The sequence below is a fragment of the Pan paniscus genome, chromosome 9 (genome assembly GCF_029289425.2).
Source record: "Pan paniscus chromosome 9, NHGRI_mPanPan1-v2.0_pri, whole genome shotgun sequence".
NCBI classification, from domain to species: domain Eukaryota; kingdom Metazoa; phylum Chordata; class Mammalia; order Primates; family Hominidae; genus Pan; species Pan paniscus.
In genome coordinates this window covers 10,244,157-10,260,931 of record NC_073258.2, presented here as the reverse complement: position 1 = coordinate 10,260,931, position 16,775 = coordinate 10,244,157, and positions in this window count along the sequence as shown.

Sequence of the window (16,775 nt, the reverse complement as noted above, 5' to 3'; positions counted from 1 at the left end):
ATCCTCTTGAAGGATGCTTCAGAAGTACAAGGAAATTCTCAGGCATTCTAGACAGAGGGAATAGCCTGTGCAAAGTTACTGAGGTTTGAGGAAGTCCAGGCATTAAATAACTACAAATATTTGGTGTGGTTAGAAAGCAGGCTTCCTAGGAGCAAACCTGCCTTTGGCATTGGCAGGGCCCAGGGCAAGAATAATAAATGAAGGCTCACATACAATATGCCTAAATATTTAAAAGTTAAAAATCAAGATAACAAATTACTAAAACACATTTTATCCTACCTCCTTAACAACTATCCTTTATAATATCTGGAAGGAAGAATTCTTGGGATCCTTGGAATTCCAGACTGGAAGGCAGTGCTGGTGAGGAGGACTGGTTGCTAGGCCACATGACTGCACTTGCACAGACATCCGAGCAAGAATGTATAAGCTCTGTTTACACTCCTGCAAGTGGCCATCCCTTGGCCACCCATAAGGCCTAGGTGTGAGAACATGAGCAGCATGGTTTACCCTTGCAAGGATGATTTGGTAAAGAGACACTTATGGACTCTGGGAATAAGTTGGGAGCCTTTTGAGCAAGGAACCTTACAGTCCTGTTACTAGGAAGATGGTCTAGAAGGGGTGGATACCAGGGGCTGGAAGGACACATCCATTTGGCATCATAGATGCCTTGCCCCATGGAATGTGGTGCAGTAGTAAGAAGCCCAGAATGGATCTGAAGAATGGGGCCAAGGCAGAGTCCCTTTTGTTTGGATCAAAAGATGGTACTGCTTGTGAGTTAGTGATAAGAAACGTGGCTGGAAATGCATATCTGGGCTAGATAACAGAGGGCCTAGTATCCCTCTATAAGGAGTTCAGTCTGTATCGTGCAGAGAGTCGGCAGCCTTCAAAGTGAACTGAGCTGGCCATTGGAAGATGGAAAGAACCTCCAAATGTGAAGGGTGGATTAAAGGAGAGTCTTGGGTACAGAGAACAATCGAGCAAGGGGTTCAGCCAGAACAGCCCAGAGCATGCACTGGCGACTGTGGGCTTCCTTTTGGGTGAAAGAAAATGCCTATGAAAGAGATTCATGGTGGATAAACATGTGAAAAGCTGTAGATGTCAGGGGGATCCAATAACTAGTTCAGTAGTGAGCGTGGACCCATTGAACACTTGAGCAGTAGAATTGACCTTGACCAGCATTCAGCTTTCATGGAGATGGTCTGGCAGTGTATGTGGATGGTGTGAAGGAAGAGAGCCATCAGCAAGGACACGGGCTGAGACATTTTCCGTGTCAGACAGGATCAGGGTTTGAACTAGGGAATCGTGGCAGAAATGAAGAAAGGAGATAGGCGCAAGAAGTGTCTCAAAGACAGAGTTTGTGTCACTTGACAATTGACTGAGACTCTGAGTTTTCAAGTCCCAGAATAATGGTAATGTAAGACTTAAAAGTTTAGTTTAATTTTACCTTACTTCTTTCCTAGGGAGATCTGACACAATTTAAACATACATACACACACACACAAATACACACACACACTTCTACCACAATTAATATCATGGAATTCAAAAGTAGAAGACATAATTGAGAGAAAAGAGGAAGGAAATTTCCCCACTATATTTATTTAACAACATTGCTGTGTTGTTACTTCGAATACATTGAACATAGTAAGTCTAGGCTAGGAGTGGAGTAGGAGAAAATAGTGTTGAATTCAGCTGGAAGGATGGACAAAGGTTCATTGCACAGTCAGAGCCAGGATCCCGGTTCAGGAGCCATGGATATACAGATGATGGAATGAAGGATGGGAACCAATGAGATCATTCAGGGAGAGAGAATAGTGACAGCAAGGGCTCAGGGACAGACCTTAGGGTAAAATATATCTTTAACGGGTGGGGAAAGGAGTCAGCAGGGAAGAAAAGGTGCCCTAAGATGTCTAAAAAGTAGTAAGGAACCTTGGAAATATGAGCATTTCTGACACTTCTGGCTTATGGTAGATGTAACCTGTTTTGTTGTGGTCTTATCTCTCTCAATCATAGCCTAACACAAAACCAAACCTCTTCAGGCACTGCACTTAGTCTTACCCATTAAAATGTTTGCTTGTAATTTTTTTTTTGTTTTGAATTCTGTGCCATCTAAATTCTTTTGGGTTCATTTCTAGAAGTGATCAAGTCTTCCACATCCATTCGAACAGTTACCACTTCAAACTGAGACATGGAAAGGTTTAGTAATTCTGGAAGAGTCTAAAAACCAGTGTGGAGATTCTAGCTTTAACAGCTCTTGCCTGGCAGAAGATATATATTTTTTTTTTGCTCTGTTAGCTGTTATTGATGTGATTTCACATTTGCCTCTAAAGTTTCTAAGACATGGTTAACACATTCTAATTTGGAGGTTTTTAAAAATTTCTATTCCATTAGCTAAATATTTATGTATCATTTTATCCTATTAAAATGTTATTCTGCATTCCAAGGAACTTCTAATTGAAATAACTTTTAAGTTTAAGGATTACTAATAATATCAAGGCTATTAGTTTTTAGAATATAACTAGACCTGATGATAAATTCCAGGAAAAACAAAATAGTAAATCTCTAATTATAAATATTTGTCTTATAATTTTCTACTTAAGCGAAAATTTGTGGTCTGCTTTTAAAAAAATGCTGAGATTTAATTACTCTCAAACTTAATGAATCCAAACAATGAGTAGTTATCTGAATACTTTCAATATGCCAAGATTCATTCTGTTTTACATATATTATTTAGTACATAACTATTATTTTCATTATTTTCTTAAGGAGGAAACTAAGATATAGAAATGCTCAGTAGTTTGTCAGATTCCCAAAATAGATGAGGCAGGATTTGAAACCAGGTAGACTGATTCCAGAGCCCTCTGCCTAAACTATCTCTCCATTTATGATTTGTCAGTGTTTATTTTTTCTTAATTTTGTTTTCCCTATTTTTTTCTTGCAAGATTAGACTCCTGTGAGGAAATTTTAGGCATATTGGAATGAGTTCAGTAACACTTCCTCTTAATTTGTTCCAGCACATTTACAATTTATTGTGTTTAACCAGTTTGTTCAACATTTGACAACTCATTGCTGTTTTCTTCCTTACCTTTACTCTTTATGGGGAAACAATTCAAACAACTTGGTTGAAGAACCTAAGAAATATTCTTAAATCTTAGAAAGTGAAAGAACATAAACTACTTTGAAAATCTGATGAAAGCTAAGTACCCATCCCTAGGAAGACTTCACTTACATAAAGTTTTGCCTGTGATTTCAGAGGCTTCCTATGTTTCTCAGGTCCCTGCTGCAGTTTCCTCATAGAATAATGCACTGGTTAAAAAAAATCCCAGCTTTCCAATTAAGAGCCAACCAATATTTCCCCATTTCACCTCTGGTGGAAACAAAGCACACCTGTCCCAAAGCCCTGTCCTCCTCACAGTCCTGGAATTGAAACCCTTCTCTTGGCTGCCTTGTGGCTTTAGACATGACAGCCTTAGAAGTAAATGCAACTTACCAAGCGCCTGTCGGACAGTTAATCGGGATTCCCAGTATTCTGGAAGCATCCATCTAGTGCATTTCCAGTCAGACAAACAGACTTCCTCATATCTGACTGGAGGGCTTGGTTTTTGTGCTCCACAGAAACTGTACTTATAAAGTTACAGTGTAATAAGTCTGTTATCTATTGTGATTCCAGAACTTCATGGGTACCTAGGGAACAGTTTATACAGGTTTCTCTGAGATACTTTACATTTGATTTAAATCACCCTTGGGAATTAAAATCCTTAAATCATCCCCGTGACTAAAGATGACTCAGGTCATGATGCTTTGGTGCCTGTTCTCAGGATGACTCCCATGTTCAGAACCTTGGGTGTGATGCTAGGAGACAGCCATCCTCCCTTTTCCATGACATCTACAGTGGGTGGCCTTGAAGTTGTGGCTGTAAATGTTTTATGGGAGGCTAGGTAAGATTATGCAAAGATTGTATGACTAGGATGCACATATAGGACATTTTTGCTTGCAAAGGAAAGATGATCTTGGTTAGCATATTTATCCCAAAAGATATTGTAAGAGAAAAGTAGTGTTCATTTCTCCTACTGTTGTGTATTTCCCATCAAATCAAATTAAGGAGTCAGAGACTGAATGTTCTAATGGTCCTGTAGACCTCCTCCCCTTTCTCCCTTCTCCATTTCTCTCTGGATTGAAACTGGGGCAATCCATGCCTCCTGGTGTGGCTAGGGTCAGTTTCTCAATGCGGCTGGCCTTTTTCTCATGGCCACTGGGGAAAAAAAGATTAGAACCTGGTTGTACAGCCCTTAAAGTACAACGCCACTGTCCGCAACCTTAGCATTTAAGTCAAGGCAGAGCTGAAGTCAAGAGCATTCTCAAATTAGAAAGTGCATTTTCTCTCCCTCAGCATTCCTGAAGTTCATTAATTCACACCAAAGAGGAGGAAACTGGAAAAAAAGTACAATATTGGGTCAGACCTGGAGGTTTGGTTTTAGTGGTCTTTCTTAGTTAACTTTGTCAGTTTAAGTAACTTGCAGAAGGTAAATCTGTGACTTTTCATTCTGGTGAGGGGGGAGAATATCTAGGCTATATCTGGTGGAGAGTGCAATGTAAATTTGATTTGCGAATAGAAGAACTCCATGATTTTGCAAATGCTGTAGTTGCTCATCACCAGGTTACCTTAACAATAAGCCATAGGACATTTGTTTCCAGTCCCTAGGACTGTGCCTATCTTGGGTAGTGACCAAAGGGGCCGGAGTTAGGGACAGAGTCAGAGAGCCAGCTGAACTAATGCCATTTATGTCACATTTCATCACTATCATTTCACTGTCTAGTCCCGGTACAAATGGTAATGTGCTTTTTAGCAAGAATTGGTTTTTCTGTGGAATTCTCATTGCATGAGGAGCCAATTCTAGGAACTGAATATCTGGGGTGAAATCCAGCCAGGCCTTCTAAAGACTAGGTTTGCAGAAAGCAGATGACATTGCAGATTTTGTCTGGGTGAATGCCCAGAAGGGAGGAGATGAAGGGAGCAACTGACACTGTGTGTCTCACAGAGCTAAGGGAAGACTGACTTCGGCACTTCTGAACCAGCATTTACACTATGCCACCCTATTGCTCACAAATCTGAGAAAGAGAAATTCTAAGTCCAGGGTTGTTAGTCATCAGCGAGATTCTAAAGAGGAGGAAGGTGTTTTTAAGGATCAGCTTGGTCATGAGATTTAATTCTAGTTTTGGGGAAGGACTCATGTTAAAGGAAGGTACACATAAGATTCATGCATTCAACTGGGGATACACTTTGAGAAAGAGCATTCTCTAGATTGTAAGAATCTTGGTAACATTCTTTCTTGAAGGCAATGACCAGTAAGTGCTAGGGACATAACCCAAAACAACTGATACTTTGTTCTACCACAGCCAGGAACTCACGTGGGGTTGATGATTCTTTCATAGCACCGTGGGTGGGTGGGGGCTCTGAATTATCCTGTGTGCACTGGAGTAGCTGATGTGCTGCCGCATTTGGTTTGAGGCTTAGATTTCCCTTGATGAAATGTTTCTCTATTAATACACTATAGAGTCAGTTAAGCTCCGAGGAATGTCCACCTATAATTCTGTCTTACTCTTACCAAAATTTAAGCAGGGCTAGAAGAAGTGCTGGTACTATCCTGGAGTGGGAAATTTCAACCTTCAGAATAAAGGAAGGCTTTTTCACTCCTGCATTTACTTTCTTTGTATTTAATTTAAATCAGTTGGAAGAAGTGCTGATACTATCCTGGAGTGGGAAATTTCAAGCTTCAGGGTAAAGGAAGGCTTTTTCACTCCTGCATTTACTTTCTTTGTATTTAATTTAAATCAGTTGGAAGAAGTGCTGATACTATCCTGGAGTGGGAAATTTCAACCTTCAGAGTAAAGGAAGGCTTTTTCACTCCTGCATTTACTTTCTTTGTATTTAATTTAAATCAGTTGGAAGAAGTGCTGATACTATCCTGGAGTGGGACGTTTCAAGCTTCAGGGTAAAGGAAGGCTTTTTCACTCCCACATTTACTTTCTTTGTATTTGTGAGCCGTGTGTCTGGCTTGGTTGTCTGGCCCAGGAAAGTCTCTGCTCTTTACGACCTGAGAAAAGACACTCTGGGCTGTGATTACATTATGACTATCACAATTCGAATGCCCAATTGTTTGCATCCATCAGATTTATTTGAATGACACAAACATATCGACCTACGGGATTTATTCAATAACATGTGCTATAACAGAAAAATATTTTTCCAGAAAATGATTCACATAATACTTTTAAATTTTTTTAATAGTAAAATTAACTTGCGTTGTTTTCCTTCAGAGAGGAAAGTCCATGGGTGAGACTAACTCAGAATTTTTACTGCATAAGCTCAAAATAAACAGGTGTTGTGTGATGTGAGAAATGAATGTCTTCTGTATTCCCCACCCACATGCCCCATAGAGTATGTAAGAGAGAAAAGAAATGGCATGAAGAAAATTTTTATTTGAGAAAAAAACAGACAAACAACCACTCAGCAAAGTTTTAAAATATGGACTGTTTCTTTTGTTTTATACAGAACATTTTGGTTTTTTACATTTGATATTTTTGAAATTCAAACGTATTATCTCAGTTTCCAAGACCAGATGACACCAAACAGACTGGGCTTCAGTTTCAGCTTAATTAACAGCAGAGGCTTTAATGTGCTTCCCTTTGATGCACATTCAATAGTCTTTTTATTGGGACCGTCTCTGGGAAATTCCTTCCCTCAGAATGCCTTGAAGTGTATGAAGGGGGTTCAGCATGATTATGGCTGTGGTTACCTGGCACAATTTAGGACAAGACTTGAGCCAGTTTGTTTTGTAATCTCAGAGAATAAGGTTGGATAGACTCAGGATTGAGAGGTGGAAGACGTGGCTGCAAAAAGCTTCAGAGGGGAGAATCCTTAGGACTAAAGCCAGGATGGGTACCTGAAGGATGAAGATGGTCCTCATAGCACTGGTGATCTTTAAGGCAACACCAGTTAAAAAAAAAATCTGGCAATCTTTCGAGCAAAACCCTAACAGGTAAGAGTTAGAGTCTGAGGGGCTGTGTAAGACTAGAGACAGACGATAGTCCAGTCAGCACGCAGAAGCAGAGAGACTGCCATTGTGTGTGTCCTTGAACTCAAGTGAGGCTGGGCCAGCAGCTCCCTTTGAACTTCCCCAGTCACTGTGACTATGTAGCTCACAGAGTGCCTGATGGACCTGGATTGCCCATAGGATTCTCTGGCTAGGAAATGGTGATCCTTGGTGAGTGGGGCATGTAAGAAATAAATCTGGATAAAGGTGTCCATCATGACATTGGTTGCTCTCAGTAAAATGAGACTGTGCAGTATACTGTGGGAATGGCAGCAGCCCATACACACTGAAATGTGCATGGGACAAGAGAAATTCCAACCAAATTGGGGTGTCAGGATTGGCTCCTACTTCCATACGAGGATGAGGACATTCAATATTAAGAAAGATATGGAGAGAGACCTTTGATGCTCTTGATTTTTGGGGAACACATGGAGGCACTTTGGTATACTGAATCTCTGCAGTCATTTTGTTCCTTGAATTTATTTTCTTCTGGGAAAAAAATGAAATATTCACAGGCATTGAGGAAGACAATGAATAATCAGTAGGATTGAGATTAGATGTAAATAGCTTTCTCTCAGCACATTTTCGTGTTAGTTCTGCAAACATAACTCCAAAGTTGTATTACTTCATTCATGTCTACAAAGAACATTGAACATGGTTTTAAAAAAATTGACATTTGCTCCTGTGAATCTCACCCCAAGCCATTTAAAAATCTTTTTCTCTTATCTCTTCCTTGATTTATACCACTGTAGGCCTGCATTCTGATAATATTCCATCTTACATCTGAGCCTGATTTTAGCCATTAATTTCTTTTTATATATGTGTATTTTGCTTAATTTCATTTTTTATATATCAATTTATTTTTTTTCAACCTTTAGATTTAGGGGGGACATGTGCAGGTTTGTTACCTGGGAATGAAAATATCCAAGTACAAGGGTAATCTGGAAAAATATTCAATGGAAGGAATTCTGATAATACATCATGGCTTGATATTTTTATTTAAGGATATATTAATATGCCACTGGCATGGGGCACCATGGACTTCATATGATTTACAGCAGGAAGATAAGACAAATGCATGATAAGATTATAAGATGCTGTTATTTGACTGGTATTCTAGGTGTGTCATCCTCCCACACAGACAGATGTCCAAAGAGCTGACAGAACATTCATTGCTACACTACACCCTCATATCCTTTTCTTTCCTGCTCTTTTAGATATGACATTAAGTGAAAATGTCCTTTATTGACCAATTGAATACCTAGAACTATAGCATTAATTAACTAATTCATGCTTCAAAGCTATTGTTACCTACTAGGGTGTCTATAATTATTTCTAGCCATTCTATTTTCAGAATTATTTAAACTTATTCACAAGTGCAGTTGAATAGGACCTATTTCCTTTAGTCTATGTACTTACTTTATACCTAATTTGACATTTAAAATTCTTTCTTTTCACATTTTCTATTGTTTTGCTTTTTAAATTGCATATTATTAATCTTTGAATGCTCTTACCCCAAGTATTTAATTTGCAAGTGTACACACTTAAAACACAATTTGTATGTAACTTGGAAAAAATGGAAATACGCATCTCCTTAATTATTATTGAACTTAACAAAAGCAATCTGATAAAACAAGACATGAAGATGAAGATAATTTTCTTTAGCATTTTACTATAAAACAATATAGTAAAAGATTTTGATATCTTTTTGGCCAGAAGTTATTTCTACAAAGGCAATTCTTAATGCAAGGTTAAAAATGCCTTCTTTAGTCTCGTTCTTACTCTTATTAGTTTTACTATTTATGTCAGATTCTGTTTGCTTGAAACCTGGATCCCCACCATTCATAGAATCTTTCAGAACTCTCACTTGGTGAACATGCACGCATTTGCACAGATTGACGTAAGAGATTATTTTCAAGCCTGTTATTGGTTTCTGAATGAAACCTGACCAGATGGTCGCTGTCAGGGGTGGGGCAAACTATAGATTCAGACAGTACTCACCAGTCATCCACAAAGCAGTTAGTAGAGATTTTAGAAATTTTATTTAAAAATGCCAGTTTTTTTTTCAATTTCAGAGAGTCAGGTAGTTTCAGGCCCCAAAGGGGGAAATGGTGTATTTCTTAGTATTTGTAATTGCTATTTGAATATACATATACACACACACACACACACACACACATACACACGTACACATATATATATATATATGAATGAGAATTAATGACATCCCCTGTTGCTCTAATGCCCCATTATCTGGGGATGTGCTATGATTTACAGATGTATCAGCTTGAGATGCTAGGGAAGCAGGGGTTGGCAGAGATGTCGTCTCACCTATGAGTCCTCTGGGGCTTTGTCTTCAATTCTGCACCTCATCTTCAGTTCCAGACACAGGAGATGTGAATCCCTGGACTAATCTTTAGACTCCATGGGGTCTCTAAAATTTACTATGAGCAGAAGTTGCCCTGTTTTCTGAAGAGTCATTGAACTGTGAGCCAGCTAATCCAAACCCAAAGTCTAATTTCAGGTAAACAACTTTCAGATCAAAAGTATGTAATTATACTAATGAGCTGTAAAATATATTTGCTTATGATTGCAATAAATCAGCCCTGGCTTCAGATCAGAGCCAGCGTGATAGTAGGACTGAATAGTAATGATAATAAAAATCAGATTATTTACCTCACTTTCCTGAAGAAATCAACATTCTTTGATTTGCCATATTGGCTGGGATGAGTAGATCCAGGGGCTTCCACTTGAACCTTCCAATGTAATAGCTCTATTCCCTGGATCCAGGAGCCAATATTGGGGTAATTTTGGCAGTTGATGACCAAATCTATTCCAATTCTAAATCTGGTTGATATTGGGCTCACAATAAGGTGAAATTAGGTCAAAATTCCACTTACATCCTGATTCTTATAAGCTTCCTCTATGATTGGCAGACTGGACAACAGTGGACTTCTGGACCTCCAAAAATTAGTGCAGCTCAAAGCCATGTGTAATAACTCCTGAAAGTCTGGGTATTTCCCTTTCTCATTAATAGTTACCTTTAAATAGCCTCAAAATCATTTGGAATGGATGAAGAATGAGAGTATATATGTGTATCCGAATATGTATGTGATGTTACTGCAAGGTTTTTTCTCAATTTACAAAATATTTCTTTAAGATACTCTAGATCTCTGAATTGATTCAGGTCTGAGAATTGTGTGAGGAGCTTTCACTACATTTCATGGTATTTCAAATCAGTTTCCTTTCTTGCTCTCTGTCCCTAGAATGTATTGAATCATACATATCAAGTAGCACCTTACTGGGTTGTCCAGCAATGATTTGAAGGACATTATATTTAATTAGCCACCTCTAAAGTTCCCTATAGGTCAGACATTTTTGGATACTGTTATGATTGCCCTATTGACCTTGGCGTTATACTTTTAGCACACATATGACCTCTGTCACTTTAGGGTTTTGATATCATTATTGAAATTGATCCCATTTAGATTTGCTATTCATCTCTTACATCTCAGAGCTACATAAAATAGTGATTTCAGTACTTCTTAATAATAGTTATGCTTCTTTACCAGTGAGTTCAATGTCATGGAGTAGAAGATGCTCCTGAGATCTTCTCGGAAGATGCATACTTGGGCTACATACATGGAATGCACATGTTAAAACCAGCTCAACATACACTATCTTCCCAAACTTTCAATTGTCTCTTTTGATAACACCAAGGAATTTGTTCTGGCCTTCACTTTACTCAGGCAACTGTTCAGTGTAGGTTTTAGTCAACCAACTAAATAAGCAATTAGAACCACGTACATTATGTTCTAGCTAGCTGCTGTGGATGGAATATATGCATCCCCCCAAAATGTGTATGTCAAAAAATCTAATTGCCAATATGATGGTATTAACATGTGGGTTCCTTGGGAGGTGATTATATCATGAAGGTGGAGCCTTGATGAATATGTTAGTGCTCTTATGAAAAAGGCCCCAGAGAGCTTCTGTCAACTTTTATTTAGATTCAGGGGGGACATGTGCAGGTTTGCTACATGGCTATATTGTTTGATTTTGAGGTTTGGGGTACACATGATCCCATCACCCAAGTAGTGAGTATAGTAAGGAATAGGTAGTTTTTCAGCTATTTCTTCACTCTCTCATCCTCCTTAGTAGTCCTCAGTGTCTATTGCTCCCATCTTGATGTCCATGTGTACCCAATGCTTAGCTACCACTTATAAGTGAGAACATGTGGTATTTGGTTTTCTGTTCCTGTGTTAATTTGCTTAGGATAATGGCCTCCAGCTGCACCCATGTTGCTGCAAAGGATGTGATTTTATTTGATTTATTTATTTTTTATTCTTAAAGTAATATTAATCTCTTTATTTGGGGTGTTTGTGTCTCTTTTATTATTATACTTTAAGTTCTAGGGTACATGTGCACAATGTGCAGGTTTGTTACATAGGTATACATGTGCCATGTTGGTCTGCTATATCCATCAACTTGGCATTTACATTAGGTATTTCTCCTAATGCTATCCCTCCCCCAGCCCCCTACCCTACAACAGGCCCCAGTGTGTGATGTTCCCTGCCCTGTGTTCAAGTGTTCTCATTGTTCAGTTCCCACCTATGAGTGATAACATGTAGTGTTTGGTTTTCTGTCCTTGTGATAGTTTGCTCAGAATGATGGTTTCCAGCTTCATCCATGTCCCTACAAAGGACATGAACTCATCCTTTTTTATGGCTGCATAGTATTCCATGGTGTATATGTGCTGCATTTTCTTAATCCAGTCTATCACTGATGGACATTTGGATTGGTTCCAAGTCTTTGCTATTGTGAATAGTGCTGCAATAAACATATGTGTCTTTATAGTAGCATGATTTATAATCCTTTCGATATATACCCAGTAATGGGATCGCTGGGTCAAATGGTATTTCTAGTTCTAGATCCTTGAGGAATTGCCACACTGTCTTCCACAATGGTTGAACTAATTTACACCCCCACCAACAGTGTAAAAGCGCTATTTCTCCACATCCTCTCCAGCACCTGTTATTTCCTGACTTTTTAACGATCACTATTCTAACTGGTGTGAGATGGTATCTCATTGTGGTTTTGATTTGCATTTCTCTGATGGCCAGTGATGATGAGCATTTTTTCATGTGTCTGTTGGCTGCATTAATGTCTTCTTATGAGAAGTGTCTGTTCATATCCTTTGCCCACTTTTTGATGGGGTTGTTTTTTTCTTGTAAATTTATTTAAGTTCTTTGTAGAGTCTGGATATTAGTCAGATGGGTAGATTGCAAAAATTTTCTCCCATTCTGTAGGTTGCTTGTTCACTCTGATGGTAGTTTCTTTTTCTGTGTAGAAGCTCTTTAGTTTAATTAGATCTCATTTGTCTATTTTGGCTTTTGTTGCCGTTACTTTTGGTGTTTTAGTCATGAAGTCCTTGCCCATGCCTATGTCCTGAATGGTATTGGCTAGGTTTTCTTCTAGGGTTTTTATGGTTTTAGGTCTAACATTTAAGTCTTTAATCCATCTCAAATTAATGTGATTTTATTTTTTTAATGGCTGCATAACAGTCCATGGTGTATATGTACTATATTTTCTTTATCCAGTTGGTTCTGTGTCTTTGCTGAGTTGGTTCTATGTCTTTGCTGTTGTGAATAGTGCAGTGATGAACATATGAGTACATGTGTATTTTTGGTAGAATGGTTTATTTTCCTTTGGGTATATATATATCCAGTAATGGGATTGCTGGGTAAAATGATAGTTCTAAGTTCTTTGAGAAATTTCCAAACTGCTTTCCACAGGGGCTGAACTAATTTACATTCCTATCAACAGTGTATAAGTATCACCTTTTCTCTATAGCCTAACCAGCATTTGATATTTTTAAAACTTTTTAATAGTAGCCATTCTCACTGATGTGAGATGGTATCTCATACTATAAGGCTACAGTAACCAAAACCCATGGTACTGGTACAAAAATAGACACATTGACCAATGGAACAAAATAGAGAACTCAGAAATAAAGAACAATGGGGAAAGGACAGACTATTTAATCAATGGTGCTGGGAAAACTGGGTAACAATATGCAGAAGAATCAACCTCAATCCCTACCCTCTTACCACATACAAAAATTAACTTAAGGTGGAGTAAAGACTTAAGTGTAAGACCTCAAACTATAACAATCCTACAAGAAAACCAAAATATTCTTCTGGCTTTTGGCTTAGGTGAAGAATTTATGACTGAGACCTCAAAAGCAAATGCAGCACACCCCAAAATTGACAACTGGGACCTAATTAAACAAAAGAGCTTCTGCACAGCCAAATAAACTATCAACAAGGTAAATAGACAACCTACAGAATGGGAGAAATATTTGTGAGCTATGTATCTGATAAAGGACTAATATCCAGAGTCTATAAGGAATTTTAAAAAATCATGAAGCAAAAAGCAAATAACTCCATTAGAAAGTTGGAAAAGGACATGAACAGACCGTTCTCAAAAGAAGACATAAATTATCAGAAAACATGAAAAAATGCTCAACATCACTATTCATTAGAGAAACGCAAATCAAAACCACAATGAGATGTTATCTCAAACTAGTCAAAATGGCTATTATAAAAAAATATATATATATTTTTTAGCAAATGTTAGCAAGGTCGCAGAGAGAAAGGAATGCTTATACACTATTGGTGGGAATGTAATTAATTAATTCAGCTCCAGTGGAAACCAGTTTGGAGACTTCTCAAAGAACTAAAGATAGCAATTTACCCAGCAATCCCGTTAGTGGGTACACACTCAAGGGAAAATAAATCATTCTACCAAAAAGATACATGCGGTCTAATGTTTGTTGCAGCACTATTCACAATAGCAAAGACATGGAATCAATCCCTATGTGCCCATCAACAGTGGATTGGATAAAGAAAATGTGGTATGTATACACCATGGAATACTATGCAGCCATAAAAGAATGAAATCATGTTCTTTGCAGCAACAAGGATGGAGATGGAGGCCATTATCCTAGGTGAATTAATGAAGAAACAGAAAACCAAATAACACATATTCATGTATAATAGGAGCTAAATATTGGGTACACATGCACATAGGCAGAAATAACAGACACTGGGGACTCCAAATGGAAGGAGGGAGGGGGACAAGGGTTGAAATCTACCTATTGTTTACCATCTTCACTATTTGAGTGATGGGTTCAATGGAAGCTCAAACTTCAGCATCACTCAATATATCCATTTACAAATTTGTACACGTAACCCCTGAATGTAAAAAAATTGTACATAAATTGTACATAAATGTAAAACAAAATTGTATAACTCCATTGAAAAAAAACTGCTCTGACAATGTTTATCAGATAAAAAAGCAATCATTTGTGACCATAAAAGGGTTAACAGCAAGAAGATACAATTTATCTTTGTATACATCTAATAACATGGCTCTGAAATATATAAAGCAAAAACTAACAAAACTGTAAGGAGACATAGATAAATCTGTCATCTTAAATCTTCCATTTTAGTGGAGGATATTTAAAGATACCTCTGCAATCTAAATGTACATACAGTACAATAGAAAAATACATAATGTTATGCAATGGACTACTATATAACAGTGAAAGTGAATAAACTATAACTATATGCACAAAGTGGATGAATCTCACAAACAATGTTAAATAAGTCAAAAGCTAAAAAAAGTATGATTCTAGCTACATAAAGTTTAAAAGCAGGCAAAGCTAGGGCATTCAGCAATAAACATTTACATAGTAAAACTATAGAAAATAAAGCAAGGCCGCAATTTCTATTTTTCTTTGTTGCTCCATAATGTAATTTTGTCAGGACCTGTTTGTTTGGTTCTCAAAACCTATTTACCCCTTTCTCTACTGTTTTTCCAAATGCCAAAGCACCACTGGAGAACCAAAAATTATAAAAGAATCCCTGAAAAATGAAAGCAGGAGAAAATTTCCTGAGAAGAAACTTTAGTCAAAATGTATCTGTAAGAGGATTTCTGCAAGGTGGTAGCCTTGGGAAACAGGACGGAGTGCCTAAAATGTGGTTGGTGCAGTGGTTTGTGCTATAACAGAAGCAGTGACGGGATACAGACATTCTTTCTGTTCCTGCTACTAGTGCAAAGCAGTGAGCAACAGAGGCATCTGTTACAGCTGGAGCAGTGAGTGGCTCAGAATCCTAGAATCAGAACCGTTTCATTAACCCCCACAAAACTATGTCAGCGCCCTCCCCGCAAGAAAACCCCACACTGTTAACCAGCTGATTTTACTAAAATTTTGAGGCACAGTTAGTGTTTCTCTTTTAATAATTAGTTACAAGAATAGAGAAAGAGACAAAGTTTGCTAATCATTTCATGAGGCAATGTGTAACCTCGATATTCAACCCACAAAGTGGTCAATAAGCGTATGAAAAGCTACATTAACTTGGGAAGAACCAGATAAATGAGGTACCATTTTACATCTAAGATGGATGCTCTGGTATGCTGTCCACAGCATTCTGGGATTGAACCATTTTCCCCATTGCTCTTCTGGCAATTGTCTTTGGGTGAAGTAGGTCATTCCCCCTTGCTCCAATTTGAGGCTAGTCGATGCACTGGCATAGAGGCCCAAACACATTGCTTAAGTTGGAAACCACTTGCAGGGCCATCCCAGTGACTGTGTTCCCTGTGAGATCTGCTGAAGCCGTTGCTGTGATTGCACTGTAGGCCAGCTTCTCTCTCTACCTAATTCTGCTTCAGTGTTTACAGGAGTGAATGCTGAGAACACTTCCTAATAAATTTCTTATATACAAATCTCTATCTCAGACTGCTTCTCAGCTATAACAAAATACCGTAGACCGGATAGATTAACCTATTAATCTGTTATTATTCACAGTTCACAGTTCTGGAGACTGTGAAGTCCAAAGTCAAGATACTGGCAGATTTGGTGTCTCAGGAAGGCTCACTTACTGGCTTGCAGGCAGTCACCTTCTTACTATGTCCTCCTAGGGCTTTTCTTTGGTGCAAGCTTGAGAGAGAGAGAGAGAGAGAGAGAGAGATAGAGAGAGAGAGATCAGTTTCCTTCTTATAAGGGCGCTAATACCATCAAATCACCAGGATCCTACCATCATGATCTAATAGAAACAAAATTACTTCCCAAAGGCCTCACTTTCAAATTCCATCACATTGGGGGTTAGAGCTTCAACATGTGATTTTTTGAAGGGACACATTCAGCTCATAACAGGTGGTAAAAAATATAATATAAAATTGGAGTTTGGAGCTGGATCACCCACCAGCTGGCTGGAAATGAGGACTCCATCACTGGTGGTTAGTGGAGTTTGAGCAGCCCTTGGTGCTATAATGATTAACACTTTATCCGGTGGTAAATAGGGATGGCATACTAGTAGAAAAGAATGCACTGGCAGATTAAATGTATTAAGTATTAGAGACATAAAAGGGAAATAGTAATTATAAGGGCAATGGAATTGGATGTCTGTTGTAGAGACAGTAGAGGGTTTTGAGAAAGACTTTGAAAGGCTGAAGTTGATTAATTACCAACTAAAAGTTAAATTTGAGAGCCACAGTCCCTCCTTATAGCATTTGGAGAGTAGCATCTCCTGTAGCCTGTGACGTAAAAGGCTAGGAATCAGGCTTAAGACTTGATTATGAGAGAAGTAGACATTACGTTAGAATTTTAAGCCACTGCAG